General features: G+C 46.6%; 1 long non-coding RNA gene across 1 annotated transcript; it reads right to left on the bottom strand.

The window, feature by feature from the left end:
• LOC144931450 (uncharacterized) lies at window positions 1-23,723 on the bottom strand. The gene is made up of 3 exons (XR_013636571.1): window positions 23,685-23,723; window positions 5,671-5,821; window positions 1-76 (listed from the first exon to the last, which is right to left on the bottom strand). It is a non-coding gene; the product is annotated as an uncharacterized LOC144931450 (long non-coding RNA).
• Window positions 23,724-24,504: the final 781 nt, after the last annotated feature.

Genomic DNA, 24,504 nt, shown 5'->3' with positions numbered 1-24,504 from the left:
GGGGCCTCAGCCACCAACTTGCATCGGCCATACACATTGGACTTACTGATGGCCTGGAGCAGCTTGTTAGTGGAGTCTGTAATTAAACACAGTGACGATAACTCCGCAGCCCACCAAATAGGGCGCGAAAGCTGAACATACATACATGTGACACGGCCCAGCATGTCGCATGTATTTATGTATGTTGTTAAAGAGTTTAACGGGTTCAATTCCAATGGTCGCCCTGGTTATAACTGCGGGCACAATATCTCAAATATAAACTGTGACGTCACTCACAAGAGTAGGCCGTCACGTGTCGCCATCAGGGTCCACATTTGAGAAATAAAAAAATTACCCGCATATTACTGAATTGGAATTTCAGATAGCAGTCATCGCCCCCCTACTGACAGATTATGTCCAAGGTCCCTCTTGCAATGAGACTCATCCTGGTCTTGATTTCTCACCTGGTTAAACAAAATAACATTGGAAAGTGAATTTGGATATCATGATTTCGATTTAAAGCTTTCGTGACTGCAGGGATTCATCTTCTTGGTTCTTTCGGTAAAGTCACGTAGAATGGAAACAATAAAAATTATAAAATAAAACATAATAAAATAATTCTCACGACGATTTGGCCACAACGCCAGGTCTGTCGGGGAGACAGCGTCAGACGCTGTCTCCCCGACAGACCTGGTCTTCACCTGATGACGGCTGCTTGCGTTGTGGCCGAAACGTCGTGAGAATTATTTTATTTTATTATGTTTTATTTTATTATTTTTATTGTTTCCATTCTACGTGACTTTACCGAAAGAACCACGAAGTTGGATATCATGATTTGTTTAAATCAACTTAACATTCAAATGTTCCACTGTTACCTCAAATATACAACTAAAGTCATATATTGCACTGCACTGTAATGTCATTGTCTGTTGGTGGAAGCAAAAGTCCGTCGGTCCCACCCCAACACCCCCCCCGCCACCCCCCACATTCCTCCCCCGCACTTCCGATTACCATGGTTGGCTACATACAGTACGACATAATTGAAAAATACGTGCATGAGTTTGCTCTGGGTTTCCTGGTTTCCTCCCATATAAAAAACCCCGTGTCAATGCTATTGGCCAAACATCAGTATGCTGAAAATATATCTGCAAATTACATTACTCAATTGGGGGTACACACAACATAACCCCCTCGTGCGAAAACGTGGCAAGATCCTCCTGAAAACTATTGAGAACGAGTGAGGCTTTCCTGGGTAAATTGGGGTGCCATGGCGGTGAGATGTTAACTCCCTGGCCTGGCCTACAAGAGATCGTGGGTTCGATCCCCACACTGATGCATGCTGCATTTTTAGATTTGAAGTTTTCGTGACTGTAGGGACCCATACTCTTTGGTTCTTTCGGTAAAGTCACGTAGGTATAAAATAAAATAAATTAAGATCCATAAAGAAGGCACTCCACTTCGCCCCATAGTTTCCACTATCAACTCACCAACCTACAAGCTGGCCCGTTTTCTGACTGATGCCTTGCTTCAATTCACTGGCAAGACTACCTCAGCAGTACGTAATTCAGCTCACTTGGTCTCTCTAATCAAGGGCATTTCACTGTCCACAGATGATCTTCTCGTCAGCTTTGATGTAGTTTCTCTGTTCACCAAGGTTCCCGTGCCTGACACCTTAGCAATAATTGAAGATTTAGTCCAGCATGGACTGAACCCTGATGCTCCTACGCTGGTTAGGCACTGCCTTACCAACACTTACTTCACCTGGAATGGTACTTTCTACAAACAAAATGAAGGTACCCCCATGGGTTCTCCCTTATCACCAGTGATAGCGAATGTTTTCATGGAGAAATTTGAAACAGATGCCATCCAGACTTCCACCTTATGTCCTTCCTTGTGGAAGAGATATGTGGATGACACTTTCGTCATTTGGTGACATGGCCTGCTAGCATTGAACCAATTTCTCAACCACATTAATTCCATACACCCATCCATAAAATTCACCATGGAAGTAGAGAAAGATGGTAAGCTACCATTCCTGGATGTTTTGTTTTAGAAGAAACCTGATGACTCTTTGGGACATTTTATCTACAGGAAAGCCACCCACACAGATTCCTATCTGAAACTTGATTCCCACCACCATCCAGCACAGAAAAATTCCCTCATCAAAACACTACACCATAGGGCTCACTGCATTTCTGACCAAAACCACCTAGCCAGTGAACTGGAACACATACACCAGGTCCTTAAGATGAATGGATATTCGGACCACATTATCCGCAAAGCGGTTTCTCCAACCATGGAGAAACAACCCCTGAGATGCCGATCATAACCATCACGTTACCATACATAGCAGGCGTTACCAAAAAGATTGCCAAAATCTTAAACAAACACAAGATCCAGGTCCAATTCAGTACAGTACACAAAATACGTGATCTAATCCCACCTGTGAAGGATGTCATTCCTGACATGCAATATCCGGGAGTCTACAAACTAAGTTGCTCCTGTGGTGATTGTTACATTGGGGAAACGGAACGGCATGTGTCGGACCGTGTTCGCGAGCACAAGGCAGATCTGAAACACGGCAGGACTAATACCTCCGCCGTGGCTGACCATTGCTATAATGCTGTGGGCTCTCATGATATTGTTTTTTCCGAGACCAAGGTACTCTGCAAACCTTCGGGATACTATCAAAGGTTTGTTCATGAAGCAATCCAGATATATAAACATAGACATAACTTCAACCGAGAAGATGGATACAAATTGAGCAATCATTGGAAGGATGTTATTAACCAGGTAAAACCTTAACTGCTTTACAGTTTGACTTCATATCCGCATCTCCAGTTTCTTCAGCCTTCTACCCCCCAGCCTCGGGGACCTAGGGGAGGCTGACTGACCCGACCACTCGGTCTGTGGGTCTTGACCACTGGCTTCACTGAGCCACAGCCCTTAGAAGGGCTGTGGAGCTTGGATCCAGGGTTTTATACACCGTAACACGGTGTATTATATTAGTGCACATGCTATTTTGGCATCATTGGACCGACTTACATCAGAATAAAAATTATTTATACTGCAGGAGCAAACCCATGAGCAATAAAGCTCTTTTTCACAGATGTCCCGTAGAGGCACGGGTTAAGAATGTTACAACAACAAACAGTTCAGCAACTTGATATAAGTGCAGGTACAAGGAAGTTAAACAAATACAGGGTGACGTAGAAGGGAAAAAAGAAAATTAAAAAAATATAAAACAATATAATTCTCACGACATTTCCACTTTAATTGTTTTATTGTTTTATATTTTTATTATTTTATTTTTCCCTTCTACGTGACTTTACCGAAAAAACAAGAATATGAATCTCTGCAGTCACGAGAGCTTTAAATCAAAATACAGGGTGCTTAAAAAAATTGTTAACACTTATATGGGACGATAGTTTTTAATGGAAAAAAACGGACAATACACTGTAACATGATAACAAATGAATGTTAACAGCTTCAAAAAGACAAAGAGTCTCCACTTATACGCCATCATTGTCAACACAGGAGGCGGCACATTTCACGTCGTATTGTTGCAAATTATAAGAAGTGGTAAAACAAATGTAAGCACCCTGTATATAAAAGTTAGTAGTTCTGTGCGTGTGTGCCAGAAAGCGCCTGCTTTATACTCCGTGTTCTTTTGTAGTCCAGCAATGTTATTCGAATTCTCAATTGTATAATCATGTACTGCACCTGTACCGTGTTGTGGGAAAGAGCGCAGGACGAGTATGCGCGATGTTGATGCGTCGGTGCTTTTGTTGCACAACATTAATGGTTGACACCTCATCAACGGCTCTTTTATTTCACTATGTACGATTCATCACCTACGTGAGTTTTCTATGACGATAGGCACTTCTTATTATTTTCTCAAAATACCCTCACCATTTACCGTATAGAGCGCAGCTATAGTACAGGGCGAGGGTATGTAACATTACACATCACACGTGCACTATATCTGAGCTTTATACAGTAGATAGTGTGATGTGTAATGTCATGAACAACCCAGCTAGTACTGTACACAAATCTATATATATAAATATAAAAGTCAAAAATTGTGCGTTTGTGTGTGGTCGCGCGCTAGCCTTTCCAACGGTGGGGTTTTATGTAAAAAAAACAAGAATATCCAGGCACCACGCCGTAAGCTCCGCGATCAGCAAGCGCTATTGCTTCTTTTACATCCGTCAACTTCTAATTCGTTTCATTAGCGATTTAGTGCGATTTTTGTGCGCTTCACTATAATGTATTTATTCATGACGCGTGCACGCCCATACCAACTCACGCGCCTTTGCTGGGGGTGGGGGGACGGCCCATGCCAAGTCGCACACCTTCGGTGGGAGTGAGGGGGACGTTTTCTTTCGCGTTAAAAATACTATAAAAATACACTAAACGCGCAGGTAAATTCTTCACTGTGTGATGTCTTCCCCACCCCAATGCGTGCAGTTATTACTACCATACAGTCGTTAGATGTAGCAGGTACCACCACAGTCGGTATGCACTGCTGTCATCATAGCAGGTACCACCACAGTCGGTACGCACTGCTGTCATCATAGCAGGTACCACCACAGTTAGTACGCACTGCTATTCGATTTTTAAGAGTAGTTTTGAAATATTTTTAAGACCCGGGCAACGCCGGCTACTTCCCGCTAGTTGTGCTATAAAATACATAGCATGACTGTATTACAATTACAATGTACGATACACTGAATACTATTTAAAATCTACACTCTTTGGTTCTTTCCGTAAAGTCACGCAGGTAGAAAGATAATGATCTATTGTTATCTATTATTTTTCTACCTACGTGATTTTACCGAAATAACCAAAGAGAATGGATTCCTGCAGTCACGAAAGCTTCAAATCAAGAATGAAATTGTATTATTCGCTTCAACAAATCAAATCATTCAAACACAACCTGCGGGCTTTTAAAATGTATCACGCATTCAGTAGCACCGTTGCACAGCACATTACAAATGCTGAGACGGTGCACCGCTCGTGTCGTAGCTGCAGACACTCTGGCGAGTCAACGAGTCAACGCGTCCACCTGCTACGAGCCACTACGCAGAAAGTAGCGATGGTGATGATATTTAATGGTTTTATGCGTTACGCGTGTCCAAATAAAACGGGCGTTATCTTCCACGGGATCTAAAGGTAATAATTTGCTTGAGGCCGTCTGTGCCAAAAGCTACCCAACCAAGGTTTGTGACAATTGGCGGGGGTCATATCCCGTCGGGCAGCACAGCGGACGAATTCCATTGCGATTCCTCTCTTCTCCTTCACGCTCTGAACGTCGCAGAAACCTCCACATGTCGATTCAGCTGCAGACGCAGCCCATTGACTGGCCGCGGGGGGCACGAGCATCACGTCTTGCATGTCTCATGCCACTGGTGCATGCATTGCTGTGCCAGTGTTAAGTGGAATGTTAATTTTACGTAATTACAGTGGTCATCCACAACGGAATTGAATCGTAAAGCTCGATTGAGAGTTACGTTGAGTAGATTGTATCTCAAATCGATCACTGAACTCGGGAGGGTCGTTATCGGAATCACCCAATAATAAAATAGCGTCGTATTTGTGTTGAAAAGCTCACGTGGTGGTGATGATGGGAGAATTAGAGGTTAGGAGTGGAGAAAGCACAAGAACCGCAAACGTTTGGTACAAACTTACCTTCAGGGGAGTTGGGAGGACTGACTGCGAGTTGGAGTGGCGCGTCCTTTCGTGCTGTGCCGAGGGAGTGCGTCGGGCGTGGGGAGGCGTTCACCTCTGACCATCGCCCCCCCCCCCACGTGCACGGGTCAGCTGGTGATGGTGGCAGCTTCTGCTTCCGATTGAGAGCATCCAATTAGGGGGGAAAACTTGGCATGTAAAAAACATGTAACCGTTTAAAATGGGTGTATTTTTAGTAAATGATTGTGAGTTAATTTCTCTCTCCAGAAGTCTTCTTTAATACTGTTGTTAAAATATAAATGGTTCAATAATATTTAGAATAGACGGTTTAACGCGGCCACAGCAGCGTACGAAATTGCCCCTAGGCTGCCAATTGAAATTAATAATGATAATATAGACCTACACGAGGAGCAAGTGTGCAATATACTGCAATTGGATCGCTGTTGCTGCGGGTGAAAGGGAGCGTTGGCACCTAACCAGGTGAATGGTGAGGAAAATCAAGTGAATCATTCACGTGGACATTTTACTCTTGTGCTTATCATGTAGCAAGTTAACGTTTCGAGTTGATTTTGTTTAACGAGGTCAAAACTCAAGAGACCACGTTCTTCTTTAGACGTAGTGCAATAAATAAAATCGGGTTTAAAATGTATGCACAATATGTATGTGCTGTATGTTGAATTTCTTTCGCACCATACATAGCCAAACGTGTAAATCGGAGGTGATCAAAGACATTAAACAGACACATTGTCTTCTTGGTTCTTTCGGTAAAGTCACGTAGAAGGGAAATAATAAAAATAAAACATAATTAAGTACAATTCTCACGACGTTTCGGCCAAAACACAAGCAGCCGTCCTCAGGTGAAGACAGAGCTGTCTGAAAGACAGCGCTCCAATGAACACTGCTAAACTTGGCAGCGTATTTTAAGCTGGGTGGGAGGAGGAGAGCGCCTTGACTAAGGAGTTTACATATCAACAGAGTAATTTAGCATTGAATAAGCTGTGTTAATGTGAGGGAATTAGCAGGATGTTTAAGTCAGAATTTAGCTTGTAACTGGGAGATTACCATGATGTTAATGTGAGGAATTAGCATGTAACTGGTCACGGAAGTGGCTATGTTAAAGTCAGAGTTTACATATCAACAGAGGCATTTAGTATATTGACGCTAAAGAATTGCAACCACCCACTATCCTACAATAAACCAAAGTGAAACAACTTTGTATGATAGTGGGTGGTTGCAACATTCTACTAATTCTCTCACATTAACACAGGTTATTCAATGCTAAATTTCTCTGTTGATATGTAAACTCCTTTGTCAAGGCGCTCTTCTTCTCCCACCAAGCTTAAAATATGCTGCCAAGCTAAGCAGTGTTCATTGGAGCGCTGTCTTTCAGACAGCTCTGTCTTCACCTGAGGACGGCTGCTTGTGTTGTGGCCGAAACGTCGTGATAATTTTATTTTATTATGTTTTATTTGTAGTATTTTATTATTATACTTCTACGTGACTTTACCGAAAGAACCAAGAAGGTGAATCCCTGCAGTCACGAAAGTTTTACACCGTATTGTATTATGGACATTGTATTATGTAAACAGACAAGGATATATGTAAAATGCAATTTCAAGTGAAGTTCTCATAATCGACAGCTGAGCATTATGTTGCAATACAGATGGTAGAGTGGTAATCTTGAAACGTTCGTGACTGCAGGAATCCATACTTTTTGGTTCTTTCGGTAAAGTCACGTAGGTAGAAATAAAATTTAATAAATCACGACACAAGCGTCCATCATCAGGCGAACAATGGTGAGAACGCTGTTACAAGTGTAATAAAGCACTTCGACGACGATCTGTAGTTCGTGACTTCTTCATTATTTATTTCTCGTCGGCCGGACCGCTCCGCGTTCTCTTCGCACCGACCCCGCTCCACTCTCGTTCCGCGCGCAGCTCGACGTTGCCGCTCCGCGCACGGCTCGCTCACGCTCCGCTCCCACGCGCCGCTGGCAGACGGCGCACAAGGAGGCGGCCTCCGGCTCACCACGTGGCCGCTGGCGTGCCGGAGACGCGAGAAGTGGTCTCGCCTCTAGACTCCACACACTGACCCCGAGCTGCTTCCTGCTTCCCCTTATAACCCTTCACCCACGTCACCAAGCCCCGCCTATAGCCACGCCCCCTCACGAACCTTCTAGATGGTTACCCACAAGAACCCCTGAGCTCCGCCCTTGAACTTGGCGCATCCATCCTATTGGCTGGTGGCTGATCCGGCGGAGCCTATCCCACCGATCGGCGACCGCCGGTGAACTCTCGTATTACATCACCCCCCCCCCCCCCCCCCCGGTGTAAAAAACTAGCCGTCCCGGCTAGAAACGAAGAAACGCGCAATACGAGAGCCACTGAGAATGAGGAACAACACAACAACAACAATAAGGCGCATAACGAACGCACTACTAAAGGTAAGTACGAATAACACTCACAACACAACACAGTAAAACAGTAAGATGCATAACGAACGCGCGATGCAATATAAGTAAGAACAACCATCAACAAAAGGGAACAGATCTGGAATGTGTATGCGACGCCGGTCCATCCCCAGCAGTAGAACGAGGCCCCGCCGGTTCCATCGTAACAGGAGGCGGAAGAGCGGAAGGTTCAGCATCCGTCGTGGCGGGGAAAGGCCCAGCCGGAGCGGGGTTGTCAGCAGCAGCAGGGGCGTTCAGGGCCTGTGAGTCTGTGGGAGGCAAAACAGGCCCCTTTTGGGGATCAACCGGCAACCGAGGTGGCACATCGGACGCATTAGACCCCGGCAGGGTAATCAATGGGGATAAAGGGTCAACACGCGGAGCAAAAAATGGTTTAAATGAGACATGTGGACGTACCAACGAAGCAATCCCGCCCGGTTACGTTGTTGTATGTGTTGGGTTATGAATTTTGATGAAAATAATAAAAAATAATAATTTTCCGAAAAATGTGCAAATCGCATTAATTATGTTAATGTGTGTATTAACATGCATAAATTATGATAATGTGTGTAATTATATGCATAAATTATGATAATCGCGGAGATAATCGTAGTAATGTATACGGATGCTTGCGATTATGTTAATGTGAGCAGTTATGATAATTAGGCTTAGCTTCGTTTATCCAGTGTTATATCAATCAGGATAACACGATTTTCATCGATTAAACGTTACTGATTATCTTAGTGTGTTTATGTTATTTTAGGTCTCCAGTTTCAGATCTCATCACAGGATACAGTTATCAAGAATAAGATAGTTTTGCATGGACTTGGAAAGAAGCACTCGAACAGTTGGTGTTAAGCAATTTTAATTCTAAACAAACACATGACACTCTCTTATCCGAAAGCAAGTATACGTCAATAAATTCATGGACAAGATTATGCAGTAACGAAAATGAATGACTAAAAATACTTCTTCATTGGCGTGATTATGCAGTTAACGAAAATGAATGACTAAAACATTTCCTATTCATGTAACTCGACGGCAGCAACTGCTTTGCACGACCAGTTGATATTGAACGCACCACCTCGAAATGGCAACCCTTTTTGAAACGCAAAGACAATTTTTTTAAGTCTTATTCATGTGCGTGCTGTGTGTGCGTTGTCCCCTTGTAATATTAATTAATTCTTAGAGCCGGGAGTTGTGTCGTTAGCTTGTGTGGTGTGGGAGGATACAAACAGCGGCCAGAAGTTTTCTCTGGGTTGGGCGTGGCCGCCGCGAGCCCCTGCTGCTCCCTCGCTCGGCGTGTCTCTGCTTGTGCGCTCTCTCTCTCCACTGCTGGACGATGAGTTGGCACGACGCTCGGTGACGCCCGGTGACGTCCGAGTCGTGCTGCTCTTGCGCTCTCTCTCCCTCTACTGCTAGATGACGAGTTGGCACGACGCTCGGTGACGCCCGGTGACGTCCGAGTCGTGCTGCTCTTGCGCTCTCTCTCCCTCTACTGCTAGATGACGAGTTGGCACGATGCTGTCCTTGAAGATGCTCGGTCGCTCGGTGGCGCTCGGTGTCGCTCGGTGGCGCTCGGTGGCGCTCGGTGTCGCTCGGTGGCGCTCGGTGGCGCTCGGTGGCGCTCGGTGGCGCTCGGTGGCGCTCGGTGGCGCAGCTCTACTGGCGCTCTCCTTCTCTTTCTCCCGACTGATTGTTCGTTAGCTCAACTTCAGCTGCAGCTGTTGGCATTCGCTCTCAAAATTTATAATTGTATTTGCACACCTCTTAGCCGACTGTGAAAACTTAGTACAATCAACTTATCGCAATCCTTGACTTTGCGAGCAACTCAACACATCAGGATAACTGTAGAAGAGAACTTTCAGTGATACTCTCTCGGCTCGTGCCGACACCTCGTCCCTCCTCTCTGCGAGACACGACACCCATGGTTGGTGTCGGTGCCTGCTGGCAAGCTTCTGCCCCAACTCCCTCACGAGCCTCCCTCGCAAAGCTGCGTCGCAAGCCGAGTCCCAAGACTGAGCACGACTCGACCCAGACTGCTTGTTCGCTGTGTGCGCCCGTGCCTAACTCTAAACGTGACTCCCCTCTACTGCGCATTCCTTGTGAGCGGGCAACAAAAAACACAAACAGAGCGAGAAGAAGCAGACACCCCCGCGACCCCTCCTCGCGACCTTTCCTAACCCTCCAAGCATTCATGGGCCATCTGCTTGTGCTGCGGGGAGACAAAGACGGCCGTGTTTAACTCAAACGTGAGCACCCTCTCCTCTCTCCGCGTCTCTTGCGAGAGAAAACAAACAGAAAAAAAAAAACAGATGTTCTCGAATGTCAGCACAAACCCCCCCCCTTTGTGACCTTTCTGCTCCCTTCTTGCTTGCCCTGCGTGGGTCATTCTGAGGTCAGACCCCGCTGGAAGACAAAGGTGGTCGAGGAGATGTATGCGATACATTTATGTGGTCCTGTGTGTTACATTTATTCTTGAATTATATTTTATGAGTTCCTTCGGTCTTAGTATCGTGGTTATCATTCGTCTATGTTTAATGAATATTCGTAATGATCCTCGTCACATTATTATTTTGGGGCTTCGCTAAGTTTAGTTCTCCAGAGATTGGTGTTTTATTCTGAGTTATATTTTAATGTCCTGAGGTTAAATGTAACTATGTTTCCACTTAAGCTTTCTGGAATTCGTACTCTTTAGTTTTTCGGAAGGTCGTGTAGATAGGAAACATATAATTCTAAATAATATGTATGCGGTGAATACGAGTAATATAAGATACTTACTAATAAAAAAACTATGGTTTGTTGGTTAATTCTCTTTGTTAAGTTTCTACTTTTCGGTTAGGAAAACGTTAAGAAAACGCGAGTGGCAACCGTTATTATCCTTTACTCTGCTCTGCACCCCCTCCGTGCATCTCAAGATGTCTTGTGAGTTCAGGTTATCGATCTTTGTCCATCTGGATGTCTCCGACCTCTCTGTGACCGACTTCTTACCAGTTTAATGGCCGTTTCACAGATTCCTGGTGTGCTTGTAGTGGGTTGTTTTCATTATTTAATTTAAAAAAATATATATATATATATATAGATATAATTAAAAAAAAATTCTTAATTATTCTTAATATTAATAACGGAAAACAGGGCATAGATACAACAATGTACACATTGAGGATTGCGTATTTCTATCAAGTCGACAGGCTCTTGCCATGGCCTGTGTAGTTTTGGAGAAGTACCCACCGGCACCTGGGGACAATGGAACCAGGCCCGGTCTCCCACAGCCCATGGCATGTCGCGTCGCGACTGACGAGCGCATCGCTCGTTCCGGGCCTGGGTCTTGCCTTGCGTGCTGCTGCGACACGGCGAACCGAATCGTGGACATGTTCCGGTAGGGTCAGCGCGGGCTCCTTAGCGGGCACTCCCAGTTGCACGCCAATCGGCGGCACGTTCTCCCGACCGTACATGAGGAAGAACGGTGAGTAACCCGTAGAAGCATGCGGGGCCATACGGTAGGCAGACAGTACACTAGGAATGTGAAGGTCCCAATCGGCCTGCTTTTCACTCACCGTGTGACAGAGCATGGCCGACAAGGTATGGTTCAATCGTTCTACCATCCCATCTGTCTGCGGATGGTAAGGTGAAGTGCGTATCTTTTTTGTGCCCAAGGCATCACACACATCCTGCAGCAACTTGGATGAGAAATTTCGGCCCTGGTCCATAAGCAGCCGTTCCGGAGCACCTTTGTCCATCACATAACTGTTCAGGAATGCATCGGTGATGGACGATGCCGATTGGTCAGGCAGGGGCCAAGCCATCGGCCAATGTGAAAAATATTCCACCCCCACCAACAGGAATTTGTTACCCCTGGCGGAAGGAGGAAACGGCCCGATGATATCGAGAGCCACAAGTTCATTAACTCGCATCACCTTAATCGATTTAAAAGGTGGAATATATTTGTTGCATGGAGGTTTCCGCCGAGCGCATTCCTGGCACGCCTGAATAGCCTTGGCAACATCGGCCGTAATGCCAGGCCAAAAATAATCCCGCTGCATCGTGAGCAAGGTTTTTTGCACGCCGAGATGCAGAATGTTTTGGCATGCAGCGCCCGAATCAGTTCGTGCTGAAGCGTGACGGGAACCACCAGGCGCCAACGGCTCAACAGCTCGTCCCTCCACATCAACAACCCATCTTGGAAGGTAGCCTGTTGGGAGTCGTCCTTGGACGAGGCCACCCGCGATCCATCAGCCCGACCCCGCAGCGAAACCAACGAGTCATCCAACAGCTGCTCGCGTAGTCATACTGATCGCGGCAGGTTTAACGCGCTGTCAGCCGGCCCCAGCCCGGCATGGTCCACGGAATCCACTACAGCGGACATGACAGGCCGAGGGGGCTGGGGAAGAATTGTGCATCGATTTGTGCCCGATGCGCATGCACAAGGGAAGCCCTGCGGCAACCTGGAGAGCGTGTCCGCATTACCGTGGCGAGCACCTTTACGGTAGCATATGTCAAAAGAGGATTCTTGTAACGTTTGAAGCCATCGCGACAGCTGGCCAGACGGTTGCTCAATCTTTAATGAGTATTGCAGGGCAGCACGGCCAGTGCGTACAATACATTTCCTGCTGTACAGGTAAGGACAATATTGGTGAATGAAATGGACAATCGCCAATAGTTCCCTGCGCGTAACACAGTAGCGAGTTTCCGCCAGAGGGAGAACCCTGCTACCATAAGCCACCACACTTTCCACGCCATTTTTGCGCTGGGACAAAACAGCACCGATGCCCGTATCACTAGCATCAGTGTCCAGGATAAAGGGCAATGAAAAGTCCGGATAATCAAGTGTGGGCGCGGTCGCCAATCGATCCTGGAGGGTTCGGAACGCCAGTTCCTCCTCCAATCCCCATTTAAACCTCTGATTTTCCCCGTCAGGGTGTGCAGAGGCTTCGCGATGGTAGCAAAATTTGGAAAGAAATGAGGGTAGAAGGACGCGAACCCGACAAATCGACGCACATCCCCCACAGAGGCGGGGGTCGGCCAGTCACAGACGCAAGAGGTTTTGTCCGGGTCCGTGGCGACACCGTCGGAGCTGACGATGTGACCAAGGTAACGCACGGAGCATTGCAGAAGATGACACTTTTTAGGCTTGAATTTAAGATTAGTGGACCGCATCCCGTCGAAAACAGCCTTCAACCATTGAAGGTGTTCCTCGAACGTACGACTGAACACAATAATATCGTCCAAGTATATGAGACACGTGTCCCATTGCAACCCGGACAAAACCAGCTCTATCAAGCGCTGGAACGTGGCAGGAGTGACGTTCAGGCCCATGGGAAGGCAATTAAATTCAAACAGGCCTTGAAGCATACGGAACACTGTCTTTGGTTTCGACGCATCATCGAGGGGCAGCTGCCAAAACCCTGACGAGAGATCGAGGATCGAGGGTGGACAATAATTTCGCCCCTGACAAGGTATCGAGGGAATCGTCCATCTGTGGCAGAGGGTACACATCTGCCACGGATACCTTATTCAGCCTCCGAAAATCAACACAAAACCGGAGGCTGCCATCTTTTTTCTTTACCAACACAACAGGAAAGCCCCAAGGGCTATTAAATAGCGAAATTATGTCAGCAGCAAGCATTTCATCCACTGCACCGCGCACATGGTCCCTCTCCGCGGGACTCATGCGGTGTGGGTTCATCCATATCGACTCGCCTCAGCGGTGGCAATGTGGTGGGACAAGAGCGACGTACGTCCCAAATCAAAATCGTTCCTGCTAAAAACGTCAGTGTAGTCAGACAGCAGCGCTCGCAGCGTATCACGCTGCTGAGTGGTCAATGACGAATTCTCCCGGCACAGTTCGGCGATCTACCAATCGTCGGAATTAGCGCCGTAGCCCACTCCCGCGGCCAATCCGTGTGGATGGCCCTCCTCGTAGCCCGTGAAGGCGGTAGTCGCATGGGCCAAAACCATACCGGCCGGCACCACAATGCCTTCCGGGCCCCCGTTCAAAACTTGCAAGAACGGGGCCTGACCGACTCGGACAATTGTCTGAGCAGCAACAAGAGAAAAGCCCTTGGCCACAGTGTTGAAAATTGTAAAACATTTTAAAATTAAAAACTTTTAAAATTTAATAATTTTTACAAATTTTATAACGTAAAATTACGTGCAACAGTTATCCATCTTACCTTCCAGAGTTGTTTTGCATTGCTCGCAGGTGAAATGAGGTGCCCAGCGTTTGTCTTGATCCCCGACAGGCATGCTGAAATATGCCTTTTAGGCCGCACACATCTTAGCAGATGCTTCCACAGAATACTTTTTCGCTCTTGTCTTGGTAAATTGGCCGCAGACATAACCAAATGCATCTGCCGGATGCTTGCAGCCTCTTGATGCCATCTCAGAAAAATGCAGATATGTATCCACTTAGGCAGCTGAACTAAACTGCACTGGTGGACTTAAGGCCGCTGTATTTATACTATTTATATTACTGGAAAGTTCTAGAATGTTTTAGAAGTTACTCCAAGTTTACTCTCCACTGAATCTATCTGGAATGTTCTGGAAAATAGGTAAATTTAAAAATATCATTGTCCTGGTCACAAAAGCAAAGTTTATGGGAATAATAGCCATTTTCTGTACTTTTGAGGCATAAGCAATAAGGAAATAACACTTACTACCCAAAAACAAAAAAATATATAGGTCCAGAGAAGATATTGTGGGTGGTAGGTGAGGCACCCAGTAACGATGAGCTGGCTCAAAAACCAGTTTTGGAGTACATTTTACGGTGATGATTAAGGCGTGATTTGGTGTGTTTAGCACATACATACAAACAGGGCATTGATTTCATTAATTACTGCAAGAAAGACCCGATAAGCTTTTAGGCTCTATTTCCCGGGTGTACTGCTATGGTACAAATATGCGCGCACGCGTGCTGTGTGGTGCGCGCTGTTGTATATGTCGGGTCTTAAAAAATAATTACAAAAATAAAAAAAACATAAAAAATGGGCAAATCCGTAAGTAGCCGAAATTATGCTAATTTACGCAATTATGTACGTAATTAATGCTAATTATGGAGGTGTAATTGTAATACATTATGCAAGTGTATGTAATTACGCTAATGTATGCAAATTATGAAAATTATGTCTCTGCCTCGTTGTTTACGGTTGTATTATCAATCGGGAGATTCCAATGAATGGTATTAAGTTATGCAAGTGTGATGTAAGTATGCTGATTAAGCTCGGCTTCTTTGTCTAGGGTTGTATTATTAATCGGGATAATACAATGATTCTTGCTTTAACTTTTACTGATTATGTCTTAGTGTGTTTATGTCAGGTCTCAATATTCAGATCTCACCGCTGGATACAGTTCTTATAATTAAGATTATTATGCATGAACTTAGGAAGGCACCACTCAGACACTTCTGTGTTAAGCAACTTTAATCTCTAAACAAAAACATAACACTCTAATATGCGAACTCTTATGCTAGGAATGTAAACACAGTACTCCTGGAGAGGTTCTCCTCATTGCTCCGTACATTTAACCCTCAATGATCACGTTAGTTCAACTGGGTGACAGAACAATCGATTAATTACTCAGAGTAACGCGAGCATACGCAGCGATAGGAAGAAGTCAATACAATTTAATGTGACAATATTCACACGAACGGCAATATAGAAACATGTCCCGAAAGCAAAAGTAGACCTCAATGAATTCATTGGTAAGATTATGCAATTAACGAAATGTCTTGGAACAATGGTGTGCAGCAGTGTGCCTGCTTGTCGAGCAAATGCTTATCAATTGGCTAAGGGCTTCAATACATTCGCGGGCAAGATTCTGTGGTCAAAATAAATATTTCAACACAATAGTTAAGCCATGTTTCTTGCGGAAGTGCGGAGTTGGCTTGATAACTTGAATCTAAATTGTCTTATGGTTGTTATTGTTTGACTTGCATCACACTGGGATTTTTGCACACAGCGTTGTAATATGGTGTTTTTTCTAAAAGATTTGCTGGTTTATCCAGGATGTTTCTGTCGCGCGTCGTCGCTTTAAGATGTTCTCTGTTCATATTTTGTCTGTTGCGGTTGCACCCGACTCAAGAGCCGCATGGCTCACAGGGCTATACCTAATAAATTAAACTTGAAACTAGAGTGTACATATCTTAGTTACAATCACGGGTTTATAGATCGCAAAGCAAACAGGAGGTATCGAATCATGCTTTTTCGGTTACAGGAAAAGGAAACTGGCCAAGCACATGAATGCTTGTCGATTTTATTTGTACTAACAAATAAGAAGGGAAACAATGTTAGCTGATAGCAAACACAGTAACGGGGAACTTTAAGTGTAATCCATTCAGAGTCGGGCTCTCGCTTCTCGTTTGATTCTTTGTTACAGCTGCATCTCTGAAGGAGTGAATGGAGGTTTCGCATGGCTGGCAACGATTGAATTCCACAGTGAGGGAGCAGCCACCGAATCACACCCCGGGATTGTTAAGAGGAAGTAGCAGGGACTTACAATGCCTCGTTTGATTGTTGTAGAGGGTGGTTTGTTTATGAGGTCAGTAGAGTCAATTAGCTACTGTAACCAGGCAGCATTCCCTCGTACTCCGTGTACGAGCTCGCCACGTCTTAGGCATTGCTCAGAGTTCCTCATTGCTCTGCTTTGGATGTGTGTGTTTCTTTATCCCTAGGACTGCCATCAGTTGTCAACCCTTTATGATGAGTGTGTACAGTTAGTCTATGAATGGGCGACTGCTTGGGAATAATTGAAGTAGGGTAGGGACGTTTCAGCGAGTTGGCCATCAGGTGTTTGTGAGGAGCTGTCAGTGTCACACATGGTTAGGGATAGTTTACACCAACAACTGTGTCTCGAATCATCGCCCCGTGTGTTCTGTCCCCGCTTCGCTTCGCACGGTTGGTTGAGAGGAATGGGCCACCTAAATAGGTGGAAAAAGGAGTGGGTGGCCATGTGAGGGTAAAATTATATTTAGAAAGTGTTCGTCCAAGAAGCATTCTTCGCAATAATAACTCGGGACACCACAAATAATAACCAGACACACCACCAATCATAACCAGACACACCACCAATCATAACCAGACACACCCTCAATAATAACCAGACACACCCCCAATCATAACCAGACACACCACCAATCATAACCAGACACACCACCAATCATAACCAGACACACCACCAATCATAACCAGACACACCACCAATCATAACCAGACACACCACCAATCATAACCAGACACACCACCAATCATAACCAGACACACCACCAATCATAACCAGACACACCACCAATCATAACCAGACACACCACCAATAATACCCAGACACACCACCAATCCTAACCAGACACACCACCAATCATAACCAGACACACCACCAATCATAACCAGACACACCACCAATAATACCCAGACACACCACCAATCATAACCAGACACACCACCAATCATAACCAGACACCGCCAATCATAACCAGACACCACCAATCATAACCAGACACACCACCAATCATAACCAGACACACCACCAATCATAACCAGACACCGCCAATCATAACCAGACACCACCAATCCTAACCAGACACACCACCAATCATAACCAGACACACCACCAATCATAACCAGACACACCACCAATCATAACCAGACACACCACCAATCATAACCAGACACACCACCAATCATAACCAGACACACCACCAATCCTAACCAGACACACCACCAATCATAACCAGACACACCACCAATCATAACCAGACACACCACCAATAATACCCAGACACACCACCAATCATAACCAGACACACCACCAATAATACCCAGACACACCACCAATCATAACCAGACACACCACCAATCATAACCAGACACACCACCAATAATAACCAGACACACCACCAATAATACCCAGACACACCACCAATAATACCCAGACACACCACCAATCATAACCAGGCACACCCCCAATCATAACCAGACACACCACCAATCATAACCAGACACACCACCAATCATAACCAGACACACCACCAATAATACCCAGACACACCACCAATCATAACCAGACACACCACCAATAATACCCAGACACACCACCAATAATACGCAGACACACCACCAATCATAACCAGACACACCACCAATCATAACCAGGCACACCCCCAATCATAACCAGACACACCCCCAATCATAACCAGACACACCACCAATAATACCCAGACACACCACCAATAATACCCAGACACACCACCAATCATAACCAGACACACCCCCAATCATAACCAGACACACCACCAATAATACCCAGACACACCACCAATCATAACCAGACACACCACCAATAATACCCAGACACACCACCAATCATAACCAGACACACCACCAATAATACCCAGACACACCCCCAATCATAACCAGACACACCACCAATAATACCCAGACACACCACTAATCATAACCAGACACACCCCCAATCATAACCAGACACACCACCAATAATACCCAGACACACCACCAATCATAACCAGACACACCACCAATAATACCCAGACACACCACCAATAATACCCAGACACACAACCAATCATAACCAGACACACCCCCAATCATAACCAGACACACCACCAACAAAAACCAGACACACCACCAATAATACCCAGACACACAACCAATCATAACCGGACACCACCAATCATAACCATACACACCACCATAATAACCAGACACACCACCAATCATAACCAGACACCGCCAATCATAACCAGACACACCACCAATAATAACCAGACACACCACCAATCATAACCAGACACACCACCAATCATAACCAGACACACCACCAATCATAACCAGACACCGCCAATCATAACCAGACACACCACCAATAATAACCAGACACACCACCAATCATAACCAGACACACCACCAATCATAACCAGACACACCACCAATCATAACCAGACACCGCCAATCATAACCATACACACCACCATAATAACCAGACACACCACCAATCATAACCAGACACCGCCAATCATAACCAGACACACCACCAATAATAACCAGACACACCACCAATCATAACCAGACACCACCAATCATAACCAGACACACCACCAATCATAACCAGACACCACCAATCATAACCAGACACACCCCCAATCATAACCAGACACACCACCAATCATAACCAGACACACCACCAATCATAACCAGACACACCACCAATCATAACCAGACACACCACCAATCATAACCAGACACACCACCAATCATAACCAGACACACTACCAATCATAACCAGACACACCACCAATCATAACCAGACACACCACCAATCATAACCAGACACACCACCAATCATAACCAGACACCGCCAATCATAACCAGACACACCACCATAATAACTAGACACACCACCAATCATAACCAGACACACCACCAATCATAACCAGACACACCACCAATCATAACCAGACACACCACCAATCATAACCAGAGACACCACCAATCATAACCAGACACACCACCAATAATAACCAGACACACCACCAATCATAACCAGACACACCACCAATTATAATCTTCTTCTGGCCTGGCATGGCGGAAGATGTCGCTAATTTGTTGAAAGGATGTGTGCAGTGCGCGCGGCGAAAACCGCCGTCTAAACCCTGTTGTCCACCATTGCAATCTATTCAGGTATCCCGCATAAATGAGCTGGTTGCTCTGGATATCCGTGGTACATTTCCCACTGCCCCTCGTGGAAATAAGTATTTGCTCATGGGAGTCGAGTATTTTTCACGATGGCAGATGGCCTGGCCGCTCCCCGACCAGTCGGCAGCGGCAATCACGGAGGCATTCCTCAATGGCTACGTGATGGACAAAGGTGCCCCCGAGCGTCTTCTGACCGATCAGGGCAAAACATTTCCTTCGAAATTACTGCGTGAGGTGTGCGATTTGTTGGGAACAAAGAAAGTACGTACATCACCATACCACCCACAGACTAATGGAATGGTAGAGTGGCTGCGCATGACTCTGACCTCCATGTTGAGCCATCAGGTCAGCGAGTCCCAACTTGAGTGGGACTTGCATGTTCCTCGAGTCCTGGCTGCCTATAGAATGGCCCCTCACGCAACCACCGGCTACTCACCATTGTTTTTTAATGTTCGGAAGAGAACACGACCCCGCGATGATGTCCAATTACGAGCCACGCCAATCAAGGCTAAATAAAAAATTCTGACTCCACAAAGTAACTGGTGTGGTGTAAACATCGCCACTGGAGAAACAAAGGCGGCCGGGCGTGGTGAATCCAAGTCCCGGGCGAAGCTTGGGTAGTAAAGCTAGTATTGTATAGGTGGGTTGGGGTATTTATTTGTTTAGGCACACATAGGGGTTTTGTTAATATTGTTCACTTTGACTTGAAGCTTTCGTGACTACAAGGGTCATAAACGCCATGGGCGGGGCTAGTGATGTTAAAGTGAGAAATTTGCATGTAAATGTATGATCGGAGAGCTGCCTCCACGACGAAGGCATGGAGGTGGCCATTGTATTGTGAGAGATTAGCAAGTCATTGTAAGATCGCAGAGCCGCCGCCACATCGAGGACACGAGCAACGGCGGCTGTGTTAGTGTGAGACATTTAACCTGTTAACGTAAAATCAGAGAGTCGAAAATAACTGCTAACATCGGAATAAGATTACTCCGATTTGAACTAGACAATTTAGACAAGACTCTCTTGAAAACACACTCAACATTGACGGAAAAAATTTCTACATTTGATTGGGAACATATAGATAACATGGCAGCATCTTCAGCTGCCTCAATGTCAGCTAAATGCAAAGATGACCTGATTTCCAAGTTCAACCTCCTTTCAAAGAAGAAGCCATATCCACACGTTAAAAAGTTAGACGTTTACAAGGTTGTTATCAATCAGAGTAACAGTCCAATTTCCGACAGCCTAAAATTGGGTCTAGCTAAAGGGTTGAATTTCGCAGTCACCCCTAAACACATCCCAGTTGGTGATATCATTGCCCAGGTCGACGTAACCCTTAAGGGTTTGGGACATATTCCTGCAAACGTGGCAAGATCGGAAATCGCTGCAAATCCTCAAAAACGCTAAGACACCTATTAGCAACATCAGTAAGGATGAGCGCTTTGAGATTTCTCAATTAAAAAAGAGAGATGACATCGTCATCCTCTCAGCTGACAAGGGCAATGCCACTGTCATCATGGACAAAACCACACACAAAAACAAAATTCAGGACCTAATTAATGATGGTAGCTATACCAAAATCAATAGAGATCCCACCAACCGCCTGGTTACGAAAACCAACAATAGTGTAGTAGGTTGCAGGAGACTTGGACGACGTAGTTGGAGGCACACTTATCTATTAAGCACAAAGTACATAGCAGGCCGAGATGCACAACACTCGAAGGGGTATCGGCCCCTTCACCCGTCTAACTGGGAGATCAACACTCTATGTCACAGCTAGCCTACTCCTAGGTCCTCCACTACCGGGCTAGGGGAGGCTAGCTAACCCAGCCCTGGTTAAGCTGGGATTACGGCACCCTGAGTCCCCAGACCGGCTCTGACAAGAGCACCGACTCTGGGCTCTTGGGGCCACGCCACTGGCTTGCCCTGGTCGGTCCTGAGAAGGACAGCGATCTAGGGGAGTCCCAGGGCCTATCTAGCCGGTCTTCTTGCTTCGCTGGTTAAGGCTGAACACTGAACCCCGAGCCCTCCGGCTCACCGCCTTATATAGCAACTCCCCCCTGAGGGGTGGGGCCGTAGGGGATCCCAGCTCCGTGTCAGCCCCCCAGGCTCAACGGTGCGGACGTGGATGTAAGCACCTCTTGGCGTACGGGCATAACCACGCCCAGTGTGTTTGTTTGCTCTCCGTAACACCTCTACAATAGCATCACTGATTCGACATCTTTAATCGAATCAACCACCCAGATTGTTGTATGGCTTACCAACAAAATCCATGAAGAAGGCACACCACTTCGTCCTATCGTCTCCACCATTGACTCACCCACCTAGAAGCTGGCCCGATTTCTATTTGAGGCATTACAACCATTCACTGGTAAGACCACCTCAGCTGTACTTAACTCAGCACACTTGGTATCGTTAATTAAGGAAATCTCACTATCTCCAGGTGATTTGCTCGTTAATTTCGATGTAGTTTCTTTGATGACCAAGGTTCCTGTGCCTGACACCATTGCAATCGTTGAAGATTTGGTCCAACAAGGAATGAATGCTGAAATATCGGCCCTGGTGAGACACTGCCTCACCAACACTTACTTCACCTGGAATGGAACATTCTACAAACAAGTTGAAGATACCCCAATGGGTTCTCCCTTATCTCCAGTTGTAGCCAATTTTTTTAGGGAAAAATTTGAGACAGATGCCATCCAGGCATCCACTCTACGTTCGTCCTTGTTGAAGAGGTACGTAGATGACACGTTCGTCATCTGGCCACATGGCCTACCAACTCTGAACCAATTCCTCAACCACATCAATTCCATACAGTGAGAGTGGGTGAGAGACAGTGAGTCTGCGTAGAGTGGTGTGTATGTTCTCCCCGGTTGTGAATTCCTCCAGTATCCTTCCAAAGATAAAATAAACAACATACCTCACGACACAGGTATTGGCAAAGTATCAGATTCTGAATAGAAACTGCACCTGCCAATGACTCGTGAGCTTACGCGGTGACGTCTCCTTCTACGAGAACTTGGAGTGAAAAACACGACTCTTGACACTCAGTGTGGCCATGCTGGGTTCAAATACCGCCCAGGTCACAGCAAATACAAAGATCCCTCGTATAGCCTCAGACAGAGAGTTGGGACAAGTGCCGTTAAGCGAGCGCCGACGACGCTCGGCACGGAGCACGGCGCTGCGGGTTGTCCTGCAGCACTCGCCCGGCCGCCTTCGTCTCCCCGGTGCTGATGTGTACACAGCTGCGCCATAGGCACTCGTTTATGGCTGAATCCACCTAGGGGAGGTTCAGGTCCCAGGTCCCGCTCACTCCACGCGCAGCCCCATGGAATGCGTCTCCCCTCAACTCCTCCGCCCCCCCCCCCGACGCACCTTGAAGAGGCGTCGGTGGCACCGCGGCGCTCGCGCCATGGAGCAGCAGCAGCAGGAGCAGCAGGAGCAGCAGGAGCAGCAGCAGCAGGAGCAGGAGGAGCAGGAGGCGCGCGGTGGCGGTGGGGGAAAGTGTGGGTAATCCCGACTCGTTCGAGACGTGTGGCCAATCACTCACCAACCTCCTCACTCAACCACACACACCCATTGACACTCCCACTCACCAACCACTAAATTACTCACTCAACAACTTACTCACTCATCCAATCACATTCCCACTCACCAACCACTAAGTCATTTACTCACTCAACAACTTGCCTATTTATTTCCCTACTCACCTTCCCACTCACTTCACCACTCAGGCATTCACTCACCAACGTACTTACCCACTCAATATCATACTCACTTATTCAACCATTCAATCACTCACCAACCTCTCTCATCCACTCACCCTCCCACCCACTCACTCGACGACTCACCCTCCCACTCACCACACTGCAGGTCAGCCTCACCTCTCTTTCTGCTTCTCCCCTCGCACTGCTCCACTCCTGGAGGGGGCGATGCAGCGTTGCCTCTCTGGGAAAAACGGCCGGGGTCAAGTAAGGTGAAAGAGCGGATCGAAATCACAGATTTCCGCCAGACAAACGGCCAGGGGTCAAATAAGGTGAAAGAGGGTCAAAACGACAGATTGGGAAGGACCAATCAGAAGGTTCCACGAGGGAGCGTGGGATTGGACAGAGCCAGCCACAAACCGGTATAAAAGAACGAGCGCTGAGAGCGCGAGGCAGTTCTCCCCACACGAAGACCGAAGCCCGGGCTGAAGACAGCTAGGACCCTGGACCAAGCCTTCCAGCCCTTCTCAGGGCTGAAGCTCAGCATTACCAGAGGTCAGGGGAGAATAGGTCCTGGATAGGCAGGACCCTGGGTCCCAGCCTTCCAGCCCTTCTCAGGGCTGAGGCTCAGGGTTACCAGAGGTCAGGGGAGAATAGGTCCTGGATAGGCAGGACCCTGGGTCCCAGCCTTCCAGCCCTTCTCAGGGCTGAGGCTCAGCGTGATAAGTGGTCGGGGACCCACCGAGACAAGTGTCAAAAGGTAAAGGCGCGGCCCTGAAATTGCTCACTCACGCCACTGCTAAAAGAAGGACCTGCACTAGCCGGAGCTTTAAAGGGTACTTTGGCCTTCTTTTCCACGCATGATATGTAAGCTACACGAGTTAAGTACAAGACATGTAAACGCGGCTCATGGAACATGGCAGTGGTGCAATCTCCCGGGACGCGATGAGGAATGCGGGACGCGGGGAGGCTCTGAGGC

This window comes from Lampetra fluviatilis, chromosome 1 (assembly GCF_964198595.1).
Source record: "Lampetra fluviatilis chromosome 1, kcLamFluv1.1, whole genome shotgun sequence".
Classification (NCBI taxonomy): Eukaryota; Metazoa; Chordata; class Hyperoartia; order Petromyzontiformes; family Petromyzontidae; genus Lampetra; species Lampetra fluviatilis.
This window is presented reverse-complemented; position numbering and strand designations above follow the sequence as displayed.